A 13,151-nucleotide genomic window follows, 5' to 3' on the forward strand; every position below is an offset into this window, starting at 1 on the left:
TAAGTGTCGTCTGAGTCTGACCATATCTTCAAAATGAAACAAGCATGGTTTCTCATTGTATTCAGACAACACATTTAATTTATGTGTCGTCTGAGTTTAGTCTGAAACACTCAGACGACAGAAAATGACCATTCTGTCGTCTGAACTCTGTTGTCTGATAGCTTTTTTGGCATAGTGAATAGAGACCCAAGCAAGCTTAATTAGCAATAATTAAGCTAGCTAATGATTACTACACTTAAATCCTAGATGCCACAAGATTAACAAAGTGTCAATTTATCAATCTATTCATCACAATTGCCCACAACATAATTTCAAAGGGTGACAAAGCCTAGAAACATGCTTCTAAGGACCAATACATTCGGATTTAAAGCATACACAATGAAAATTGCATTTATTAAAATTAAAGCATCAATATTTATACAAGATGAGTTAGGGCTTCACAACCCTAACTCCCAAAATTAAACTACTCACTCATAATTAAAACAAGATTTAACATCAAAACCATGTACAATTAAAATAGATGAGAAGAGAGAGGATAAGCTTTGCTTAATTTCAACAATACTAAAAAGTAAAGAAAACTAAGCTAGCTTGAATCCTCCTAACTACCCAAGATGAAATTAAGGTCTTGATGATCTTTCTTGATGAAATTTGAGAATAGCCCAATAATTTAATGTGGAAGAGTGAGTGAAATGGGAGAGTGGGTGAGTTGCGGTGTTGTTGAAGAGAGGAAGGAAAAAATGGGGTATGCCGCTGTTTTGTGTCTGAGGTCAGAGAGTATAGAGGAATGGGGTCTGGGTCTCAATATCTCAAAGAGAGAGGAGAGTATATTTGATAATGTGTGGCTGTGATTGCTCAAAGAAGGAAGAGAAGATCCCAGGCCTCCATTTTTGCGTGGTGGAAAAAAAATGATTAGGTTTGGATGGTTGAACACGTGCAGCCCTGTAATTGGCACAAGCCAATTAAGCAAACAATGTTTAATTGCTTGCACATGCAAAAGGCTTAGGCATGCATGGTTAATTAAACATTGGTTAATTAGGCATGCAAAATTAATGATTAATTAAGATTGTTTCTTCCTCCAATCTTCAAGCAAATGCAAATAGATAATTAAATCTTGGGGTAGTCTTCCGCATCCACCTTTGAGTTGACCAATATTGACTTTTCAATCTTTTGTCGGAAAATGTCAATTTACTTCAATTTTGCACAATTTTTTCTCGGTTCCGCAACTCCGCTAATTTTCTACAAAATAAATAAAAGTGGATTAATTACATAATAATTGACATAAGGATTAGGTTAATTCTAGTGTTTTAGATATAATTATACGTATATAAATGCGTGTAATCAGCCGCATATTACCCTGAACCTGGCTAGATGGGTAGCCTCATTCTCGGTGTCTTCCCCTGAAAAAGTAGAAAATATGATATTTTTATAACCCCTAGGAAAGGGCGCGAGCATTACAAGCGGCGGGAAAGGTCCCTCATAGACCCCATCCACTTGGGTCCTAGGATTAGCCAGCCTGATCATCTCCTCTACCTCTTCACGTCTTACATACTCTGGACCCGGAGGCGGAGGAGGGGGTGTTGCCACAGTATGGCGAGCAGCCTATAAGGGTATTGCTTGGTTCAGAGCCCCTGTCCCTTCTCCTACATGTACAACGTGGGTTGTAGCTAGTTGCTGAAGAGTTACTGCTGGTATGGGCATCTCTTTTGTCAAGGCTGTTATCTTAATCGGGTTACCAGCCTGGTCAATACCATAATAACTTCCTGGCAGTTCTTGGTATACGTTTTCTGCCCCGTCGCTGTCATATTGAACAAAGGTGGTAGAGCCGGACGCGATTCCACCAACTTTTGACGCCTGATGCTTCTGCCTGGTGGTCTGTCCGCCTGACGGGGTAGCATCTTTGCCGCCGCCGATAACCAAAGCTTGCTCTTTACTCTTCAGTTGTGTAGCAGTGACAGTTGGGGAAGGTGTAGCGGCATTGCTGCTAACCTTTTTTCGCTGATTCGGCGGCACGTACTTGCTCGAACCAGACGGCTGGCCAAGGGAGCAGAGGATAACATTAGGATCCCCTAAAGCTTTGTTCAATACTTCTCGTGCCTGGTTCAGTTCGGCTCTTTGCATGACCACCTCGGTTGCGAGGTTAGCACCGGCCATCCTTGTGAAGACCTGCCATATCTGACGCGGTCTGCTTGGTTTGATTCGTGATGGCCTCCATGATCTCTTTTTGGCACTGATTCTGCTCACCAGCAATACCCGTGGCATGAGCCCTTACTGCACTTTCTGATTGTGCGATTTGTTGCTTAGTATCTTCTACATGTCGGGTAATGCGCTGGTCTAGTTCGCTATGAGCCGGTCTGTTTTCGCGGTTTCCCTTTCAAAATCAGCGGCTATCTTCTTGCGATGATTTTCAATGTTCTCCATGATGATCGCGAACCTCACCTCTGAGGTCGCTCCTTCTGGAATAGGCTTCGCGACGAAAGCCTCCCTTCCTCCACTTTCCGCTGTATTGGAGACAGCGGTAGTGATAACAGGCTCGCTGGCCTGATTGGTAGTGACATTCTGACCCTCAGTAGCGGCCGGGTGATTTTCTCCCCGTTCGGTTGACATGTCAGATGAGTGGGCAAGATGAGAAAATAGTTGAGTCACTTGTTCTTCAGAAAGACCACGACAGTCCGCGCGAGAGTGCGGTCTGTAACTGGAGGTCTTGTGTCTTGAGCAGTTAGCGTAAACCTTTTGGTAAGGGTTTTCGCTCGACTTCCCAATGGCTACGTTCACGAAGAGACACTATTGCTGTCCCACTGGGCGTGCCAAAATGTTTGGCTCCAAAACCAGTTGGAGTGCAAACTGTCTCTTTTGAGCGCGAGTGTGCGGGCGTGCCAGCACTGTGGGGTGCAGTCGTCGGGGGAGTCCCTTGACCTGACTTCTTCTTCAAGCGCTTGTGGGCGAGGAGAGCACCAACCTCGCCACAAGGTTCTTCTCTAGCCTTTCTAGAAAGGACTTCTTGCCTTACGGATAAGGACTTTGGGTGTAATCTCTTCACGTCACTGAATCGATACTCAACATTGTAGGCTGAGCAGAGCAATCACTGGGAAGTTTGGAGAAAGCACGGGTTTTGCTAAAGCGTGACTTTAGCTTCGCTGGGTTGTGAGGGCGTCACCCTTGCTTCGCAGGTCGTATTGGTGGCAATGGTACTGGCAGTCGGCTTGCGGAGAGACTAGGACTGGAAGTACGGTCGCCGGGTTGATGTGGTGATGCTGACAGTCTGCTCGCGGGGAGACTAGGACTGGCGCGCAGTCACCGGGTTTCAACGAGGTTGAAGGTTTGCTCCGGGGAGGCTTTGTAATCGCTAGGATTGATTGATTTGAGAGACCTCTCCTTTCATCCTTGAAACCTAGTATTTACGACTGTTCCTTGCTATAGAAGGATTATCGATTGAAGTTTCCTATTCAATCTCTGCTACTTGACTCCAATAAGATTTCGTTTTCCTTATGGATTACGGTATGGGCGAAGCTGTAACCCAAACCCAAGCAGACTTATTTTTGGGCCGCAGGTATCGGCCCGCTGTGCTAAATCCACTAAATAATCTTGCCAAAATTACTTTTGGGCTCAAACAAAAATGATGAATCCATGTCGTAAATGAACTAGGATTTCCATTCCTATATATAATCCCGTGTGATTCCCTAGACAATTACATCACTAAAACTTCAAGTATGTCAAACTCCGGTACGTACTGCGACGAAAGAAAGACACCAACGTCGATGCAGCGAAATTGAGTGCTTTACAATAAGCAAACCCATCATGTTCTACGAGTCTCCGCCGAGCTATAATGTGTTTCGGATCCAATTCAATCTCCACAACTCATCCCAAAACATTTTGACTGATGAACAAGGTATTCGTGAAGGAGGAGTGGTTAACCACAAATATGAACAAGTCATTACGTTTCCTCGAAGCAGTAACAAATCTTATTCGATGATCGTTAAGGTTCTTAGAAGCATGGGTATTCCGGAACATGAGCAGCCAACTATTATTGCCAAGATATATGAAGTGGTCTTTGCAACCGAGCAGCAGTCTTGTAAAGTTTCTATTAATGCGGACATCTATAAAGAGCTCAAACCGATTCCTGAAACTAAAATATCGGCTATGGAGAAGTTGGGGAAAGAGATATTTGAGAGGTCGTGTGCTATTTGCTTGGAGGACTTTGAGGCTGGTGTTGTAACTACTCCGCTCAAGAATGTTTATCAATATGTTAAATTATTATTTCCTGAATTAAAATATTGGGATGTACATCCAAATTGGATGCATAATCCAATGACTTCAAGTATTGGTATTTCATTATTTTATGAATGATTATGTTTCTTTATAATTCTTTGCATTATTACCTGATTTGATTGATGGAACGAGGTCACTCGATGTTGCCGGAGAGAAACGATCAAAGAATGCAGAAAACCCCCTGATTTCTTAAGGGTTAGTTCTTGTATAGCTGTTTTTAGGGTTTAGGGAATTGAAGATTATTATCAAGGCATTATCCTTGACGAGGAGGATATTCAATCCTATATCTTATCACAAAAATTAAAAAACTTGATTTCTTTTATCAACACCTCGGTTTCTTGCAATTTATAGGCTTGGACTCTCCACCGAATTAGTTTTGAACTCTTCCAACTGTCTACCTGCTTCTATATGAGGCTAATTTATCATCACGGTCTTGAAGCCAGCTTATGGATTTGGGTCCTGATCTAGCAGGCTAGTTTTGTTGACTCAAAGTGATTGCCAATTAAGGTTCGTCCACTGCAAAGTCAAGAGATGGAAGAGGCTTGGGGTTGCAAGTTCTTGTACGCTTGGCCATACTCCTCTATTTCATCATCTCATTATCTGATCACCTTCTTTTAAATGAGAGGGTATTTCCCCCACTGTTTCCAGCTACTGTAAAGGCCCTCTGTCTATGGATTTGGTCATGGTGGAGACGTAAAGTTATAAAGAGTGCCAAATCAGATTAATGATTAATCAAACTACAATTGACTCCAATTAATATTGAAAAAGAAAATGAGTCTTGGAATGCAATCAGTTTTGGAACTGGCGTTTCATTTTCATTTTCAATAGGGAGAATTCTACAAATGGTTGCTCAACTATGACTCATTCGACACTTTGGTCACTCAAGTATTACACTGTCATTCACAAAAGTCACCCAAGGGGCATTTTTTCTCACAACAAAGTGACTTTTGTGAATGACAGTGTAATACTTAAGTGACCAAATTAATGTGATATATTTGAAACTTGAATGACCAAAGTGTAGAGTAAATCATAGTTGAGTGACCAAAATGACTATTCTCCATTTTCAATAATTAACAAAAGAATTGTTAAAACACCAATTCTCATTGGTTCTTGTGATAACACCGGGTACCCACGTACTGTCTGAATATCAATTAATGCAACTGGCATTGGAGAAGATTTTTCCTTATTGTCAAAAGAAATCCACTCACTTTGGATGGGTATATATTGATCTTCTTTCCGACTTTAACTCCTAGATGCACGAGCAGTAATCTTAAGAAGCTGCGTTGAGACCCCATGCTGAAAGTGCAGTTATGTGGATTTATATTCAGCTGATGTGTTCGCAATTTTGTGAATGTCGGCCTATAGAAGATCTAACTGATCTCATTTCTTGGCAGACTCTTGACCACATGTACAACATTGTTGATGTACCAGTCCGAGGATTCCTCCGGATCCGGTCCTGAAAGATCATGTTCATGGCGTGTTGGTGTGTTGTTGCACTGGCGTTCTTCAATCTTCATGCTACGGCATTGTCACATCTTAATTTGGAATTAAGTCTAAGGCCCCGAGAAAATGAAACGCCGTGTTATAGGAGTAATTTCTCGGCCGTAAAGTTTTAATCGTAGCCAGTATGTCGATCGAATATCTAGAAGTTTCAATCAGTATAACTGTATAAGTTTCAAACAATTAATAAAAATAAATATAAACCCTTGTCTTTGTAATATGATATAACCTCTAGCGAACACAAACCCTAGTGTCATGCTTGTCACCTCATCTAATAAACCGCGTAAAAACCCAATGCCAGCAACCCTACAGTACGCAGATAACCATATATACTCGATTAGATGGCGTGTCTGTAGCGTATATAACCATATATACTCGATTGCCATCAGAGCACCAACTAGGGTTCAGATCCAAGAAATAGTGTAATTAGAATAGAGATCCGCATGACATACGTACTTCGAAGTAGGACAGGAATTCCATATGCATTTTGTTTTCAAATATTAATACGTGAGGAAGAAGCATAGGAAGAGAAATCCATGTCCAAGTAGAATTGCGAAACTCTTGCCTATATCTGCGTGTATATATACGCCTCAGTGCTTCCCTAAACAATTACGGTATACTTATTTGGAAAATTGCCAGTTTGAAAGAACTTTCAAGAATGTCAAAAAATGACAAACACCTGCTCCGCCCCCATTACTATCGTGGCCAAATCGAGTCTGCGACGAAAGATAGACACCAACGCCGATGCAGCGAAATTGAGTTCTTTACAATAAGCGAACCCATCAAGTTGTTCGAGTTTCCACCAACCTGTAATGCATTTCGGATCCAATTCAATCTCCACAAGCCATACCAAATCTTTTTGACTGAAGAACATGGTATTTGTGAAGGAGGAGTGGTTAACCACAAAGATGAACAAGTCATTACTTTCCCTCGTAGCAGTACACAATCTTATTCGATGATCGTTAAGGTTCTAAGAAGCATGGGTGTTCCGGAACATGAGCAGCCAAGTATTATTGCCAAGATATATGAAGTGGTCTTTGCAACCGAGCAGCAGTCTTGTGAAGTTTCTATTAATGTGGACATATATAAAAAGGTCAGACCGATTCTTTCGACCGTGGAGAAGTTGGAGAAAGAGATATTTGAGAGGTTGTCTGCTATCTGTTTGGAGGACTTTGAGGCTGGTGTTGTAACTACTCGCTTGCGCTGCTTAATAACGCAGTACACCAAATACATCGGAGACCTTAAGCCTTCTGCTCAAGAATGTTTAGCAACATGTTAGTTATTATTATTTCTTGAATTAACTACATATTCAGATGTACATCCAACTTGGATTATCCAATGACTTCATGTATATATTATTTCATTATTTTATTAATGATTATGTTTTTTAATAATTCGTTGCATTATTACCTGATTTGATCGATAGAGCGAGGTCTCTAGATGTTGCCGGAGAAAGAAACTATCAAAGATTAATGCAGAAAACCCCCTGATTTCTTATGGATTAACTCTTGACTTCTTGTATAGCTGTTTTGCTCTTATAAAATTAGTAACATAAACCCTAATTTGAGAAGATTATTATCAAGGCATATCATTATCCTTGACCAGGAGGATATTCAATCCTGTATCTTATCACTGAAATTAGAAAACTTGATTTCTTTTATCAACACCTCAGTTTCTTGCAATTTCTTGCGTTGGACTCCATCACTGAATTAGTTTACAACTCTTCCAATAACAGTCTAACTGCTTCTATATGAGGCTAGTTTATCATCGCGGTCTTGAAGCCAGCTGATGGACTTGGGTCCTGATCTAGCTAGCAAGCTAGTTTTGTTGACTCAAAGTGGTTGTCAAGGTTCGTCCACTGCAAAGTCAAGAGATGGAAGAGGGTCGGGGTTGCAATTAAGTTCTTGTACGCTTGGCCCGTACTCTTCTATTTCATCATCCGATCACCTTCTTTTAAATGATAGGGTATTTCCCCCACTGTTTCTAGCTACTGTAAATACCTTCTCTATGGATCTGGTTATGGTGGAGGGAAAATTCTAAGGTGCTGGGCTGTTTGCTATACAACCATTTTTTTAAATATTTTAGATCATTGGATTAATAATATATATAATGGCCTTGAATATTTAAAAGGTTGGTAACCTGTTTACCCCTTAACCAAATCATTAGTAATTAATTATAGAATCTTTTTTCTCTAAAAAATAAAAAAATAATGAGTCTCTTATTACTAATTAAGTACATCATTAGTACTTTCCTTAATCAATTATAACTGAGGTCTGTTTTGAGTAATTTATCATTAAATCAAATAATTACTTATATGATGACAATATGTTACCTTATAGATGTGGAAATTTAATTCTATTATGGTACTTATTTCATATACGTACGATCATATTAATAAAAAAAAAATTGGATAAATGACGAAAAATGTTGTAAAAAATGTCATCTTTTTGGTAATTACAAGGTCTAGGATCACATTTACAAGTTTATGAATCATTTTATAAAATTAAAAACGAATGTGTTGTTTTGGGTGGTAAATCTTCATATTTGAGACTAAATTAATAGAGCATGTATCCTCATTCACATAATAGAGCTCTCAACTGTGTAATTGGGTGGTACCTTGTGTAATGTTCCTCATTGAGAAAATAATTACATCATTGATAGCAATTATTACGAATATAAGGATAAATGATCAAAAATATTGTAATAAATGTCCTGTTTGTGGTAATTACAAGGTCTAAGACAACATATACCAGTTTATGAACTATTTTACAAAATTGACGACAAATGTGTTGTACAAGTGATAAATCTTCATATTTCATACCAAATAGAGCATGTGTCATCATTCACGCAATAGAGTTCTCGAATGTGTAATTGGGTGGTACCTTGTGTAATCTTTCTTATTGAGAAGATAATTACATATCTGACAATGCTTATTACAAATATAAGGACAAATGATCAAAAATATTGTAATAAATGTCCTGTTTGTGGTAATTACAAGGTCTAAGACAACATATACTAATGTATGAACTATTTTACAAAATTGACGACAAATGTTTATACAAGTGGTATTCGTATTTCATACCAAATAAAGCATGTGTCCTCATTCACGTAATAGAGTTCTCGAATGTGTAATTGGGTGGTATCTTGTGTAATCTTTCTTATTGAGAAAATAATTACATCTCTGACAACGCTTATTACGAATATAAGGACAAATGATTAAAAATATGACGCGGCTATTGCCACCCTACCATTTTCTTAGTTCACCCTACAAATATTTGAATTATTGAAAGACTATATTATTCAAGTGCAAAATGACTAATAAGTACACTAATTTTCTAAAATCCAAATATGTGAGGAAAAATAAATACATAAGTAATTAATTAAATACAAAGATTACTTAATTTCTCATTGGATAACATTAATCTTTATCTTCTCCACCCAAATTTGAATTTATTACTTTTTTTTTTGTCTTTTTGTTGCCTCATCATCGTTAATTCATTAGTCAATTCACATAACCATTAGTGTTAACTTTATCAAAATCTTTGTAATACCATTTGTGAACACCGAAAGTAAAAATTTAAAACACAAAAAAAAAAAAATCAATCTCATCTTCATTGCTCATAGTTCTAGACTTACTAATCTTTTTTTTTTTTTAAGAAACGTACTAATCTTTTTATATGGATTGAAATAGAGAACACTGAAATTCAAAAAAAAATTAAAAATTAAAAATAAAAGTAAATTAGATTATGATTTAATTTTTTGAAATAGATTATGGTTTTATTAGGAAATTTTAATATATTTTAGTTTTTTTATTGGTATAAATTAAATGAGAGATTTTCGTTAAAAATATTTTTCAATTGGATATGTCATAAGGATATTTTTGGAAAGAGAAATGGGTTAGATAAGTAAATTTAATAATTGAAATTAAAATGTAGGGTGTAATGAGAAAGTAGGGTGAACAAAGAAAATGGTAGGGTGACAATAGCCGCACCCTTAAAAATATTGTAATAAATGTCCTGTTTGTGGTAATTACAAGGTCTAAGATAACATATACTAATTTATGAACTATTTTACAAAATTGACAATAAATGTGTTGTACAAGCGGTAAATCTTCATATTTATACCAAATAGAACATGTATCCTCATTCACTTAATATAGTTCTCGATTGTGTAATTGGGGTAAACATTTTGGTATTTACTCCATTTAGGACAATATTTACAGGTATATAGACAATATTACAAATTGATGACAAATATGTTGTTAAATTGGTAATATTCTTTTTAAAAATTGTCATGTGTCAAAATTTGAATGGGTAACCTGATGACCGATTCATCAGGTTACCATCATATTAAATTGTTATATATTAAAAAAAATAAAAATAAAAGGTATGGGATACGGGAGGGTACTGTAGCCTATCTCATGGTGGAGACTGTAAAGTTATAAAGAGTCACAAACCAGATTAGTGATTAATCAAACTACAATTGACTTCAATTATTGAAAATGAAAATGAAAATGAGTCTTGGAAAGCAATCAGTCATGGAACTGGCGTTTCATTTTCATTTTCAATAATTAACAATGCTAATACACTTAAAACACCAATTCTCATAACTAAATCTGGTCTTTACAGTGTTCGAAGCGGCTATCACGTGGCAAGAACGACGAGGTCGTCCCATCTGCTGCAAGTCTCTTCATCGTGGGGTCGGGGCAGGATTGATGATAAGCTCTGGAAGCTGGTTTGGAAGGCTTGGGTTCCGCCCAAGGTGAGGAGTTTCATATGGAAGCTACTTCGAAATTTTCTTCCCACTAGACAACTCCTAGCTAAGAGGGTGAACCTACCGGATCCTACCTGCCCTTTCTGTAGTATGGAGGTGGAGTCTGTAGCTGTGCATTTGTTTAAGAATTTCCCGGTGGTGAGCTGCTTTTGGTTGCATAGTCCTTTGAGCTTAAGAACAAGGGATCACCGACTCACTGTGGGCTTATATCAGGTGAGTGGCTGATGGAGTTGCTTCAGCGACTCCCCAAAGCACAGGTGGATTTGTTCTTTGTCTCTTTGTAGGCGTTATGGGTTGAGAGGAACAAATTAGTATGGAAGGGGGGGAGGGGGTTTCGATCCAGTAAATGTGGTTAGCTGGTGCACTAGCTTCTTGGAGGAGTATCAATTGGTCAATCCTATTATGACATTTGCTAAGGTACGTAATAGGGTCAAATGGGTCTGCCCACCATCTGATAGGCACAAAGTGAACTTTGATGGGGCCTTCAGGCCGGGTTGTAGAGGTGGTCTGGGTGTGGTTCGGCTTTGTTATCCGACAGGAACAATAATTATTTCCGTTAATTTCTAAGTTGAGATAAATCAAAATTTTACATTGCAGCTTTAGTTTCTCTGTGTCACTATTCAATTTACTGGTTTCTATTTCAGTACTTTTGTGCAAGCAAGTGCAAAATTTTACTCTTTCATGTTTTTTGGTAGACGGATTGTGCTTGTATATAATTGACTTTGTGATTGTTGTACACTTTGTCATTGGTGGTGGCAGAGGAGGAGGTTGGGAGGTGAAAGATGCGCTTTAATTCACTTTCTTTGACAACCTGCAAAACAGTATGTAAGCCCTTTAATTCACTGTTTGATTCCAATAATAAAGTCCAATATCAATGGAGCTTCAGGTGTTGTGGTTCTGAGCAAATTGGTCGCTCTCTGTGTTTCCTTCGGCTATGGCTGCGCTGTAAGTCATACTCATTGACATTTCAAATTCTGCATTTTCTGCCAAATATTACCATATGTTAGGATGAAAGGAGAGTTAGTGTACTGATAAGTATGCTCTGCTGCATCAAGTTGTTGGTATAGGATAAATGTGACACACACCAAGTTAGGAGTACAATAGTGTAAATTACAATTTGTTTGTGCATTAGTCCTAAAGCGTAATAACAATGTTTTGTAGATATGATACTCATCATATGTTGAATCAGGAATTGCGGAAGACTGGGCCTTACTGTTGTAGCAGTAAGTACTAGTATTTTCGGCTTTTTTGCTTTTTATGTTCTTTTTGCATTTGATGGACTTTCTTTTGATCAATTCAGTACTCAATTTTCAGTTCAACAATGACGATTGAAGAAATGATTGGTGCATTAGTAAACGGGACGATAATGGATCTTGTTAGTTGTAGAGGTGTAAGTTTTTCAATATACTCTTTAACTCTGGGCCTGCTGAAGATTGTTAACTGTGAAATTTGAAATTTTTTTTTGTTCTACTCCTTGTATATGTTGATCAAGCAGATAATGTGGTTTTCTGAAATATTCAATGCTGCAAGGTGACTCACTATAGCATTTGCAAAGGTTTCTTCTTTCTTTCCTATCTCTATATATATGCACAATTAATATGTTCAAATTTACATTTTACCAAAGGGAATGATTCAGAAAGATTTTCACGGATAAGTCTTTAGATTGGACTGAACCTTTGAATACATTGTAGACATATATGGTTGTAGTAGAAGTTGTTGGCAAGTTCGAGTTGATACTAAAAATGTTCTGATGAAGATTGTCAATGATTGCTAGGAAAAATTCCAAGGCATTTTTTCCTCCTTTTGTGGTTTCTTTTTGTTTCATTAGTGGTTAGATCACTAGCTTACTATGTTCTTACTGAGCTCTTCATGATGCAGTGCCATTAATATTTTGATGCTCAAAAGGAAAGAAAGAATCATAAAACAGTTCATTGGGAGATGGTTAAGGAATATTTCTACTTTTGTAGTTTTCCTTTAATTTGATGGTAAAAAATTATTAAGAAGAAAGAAATTATTGAAACTCTAAGAAGCTCAATTTTAAATTTGGTTAAACACTATCTCAGTGGTTAATAAGAAGGTTAATTAGTTCAGTTATGTGAACTGGGGGTTTTGCAGGGCTTACATACTGTTTTGCAGGTTGTCAAAGAAAGTGATTGTGACCTCTTCCTTGGTGATTGCAATCACTTTCTTTGACATGTGATGTTTTTTTGCACTAGAGGTATTGCTTTATTACACAAGGAACTTATCATGACAGGACCCGCCCCCGGATTTCACCCTGAAATCCAAAGTGGCCCTGCGGGGTCCACCTTAGATGAAATTCTTCCAAAAATTTGGCAGAACTTCCCCTAAAATGGACTACCCAAAACCTGGAGAAATGAAATTTACACTTCTAAATTACCCATCCTTATTCTCCTGGAGCCACCCTGCTCCCCAAATCATAACATCGTCCAATTCACATTACACAAATCTCAACTTAATAGCATTAATCCCACAGGTAATCAGAGCAATTCTAATAAAAATGGTAAACAAGGAAAACCTAATTCAAAGGAAACCGCGGAAGCCATGCTGTTGACTATGCCTCAACTCCATGTACGCCCGACCTCAACTAATTT

The 13,151-nt window shown here is 37.9% G+C and overlaps 1 long non-coding RNA gene across 2 annotated transcripts; it reads left to right on the forward strand.

Moving 5' to 3' along the window:
• Positions 1-10,241: 10,241 nt before the first annotated feature.
• LOC112167479 lies at positions 10,242-12,491 on the forward strand. 2 transcript variants are annotated; one of them, XR_005800529.1, is made up of 4 exons: positions 10,243-10,956; positions 11,299-11,484; positions 11,701-11,762; positions 11,854-12,483. It is a non-coding gene; the product is annotated as an uncharacterized LOC112167479 (long non-coding RNA). The 2 variants fall into 2 exon arrangements; XR_002923788.2 differs by having other exon boundaries at positions 10,242-11,484; positions 11,854-12,491.
• The last annotated feature ends 660 nt before the right edge of the window (positions 12,492-13,151 follow it).

Source organism: Rosa chinensis, chromosome 5 (assembly GCF_002994745.2).
Source record: "Rosa chinensis cultivar Old Blush chromosome 5, RchiOBHm-V2, whole genome shotgun sequence".
Classification (NCBI taxonomy): Eukaryota; Viridiplantae; Streptophyta; class Magnoliopsida; order Rosales; family Rosaceae; genus Rosa; species Rosa chinensis.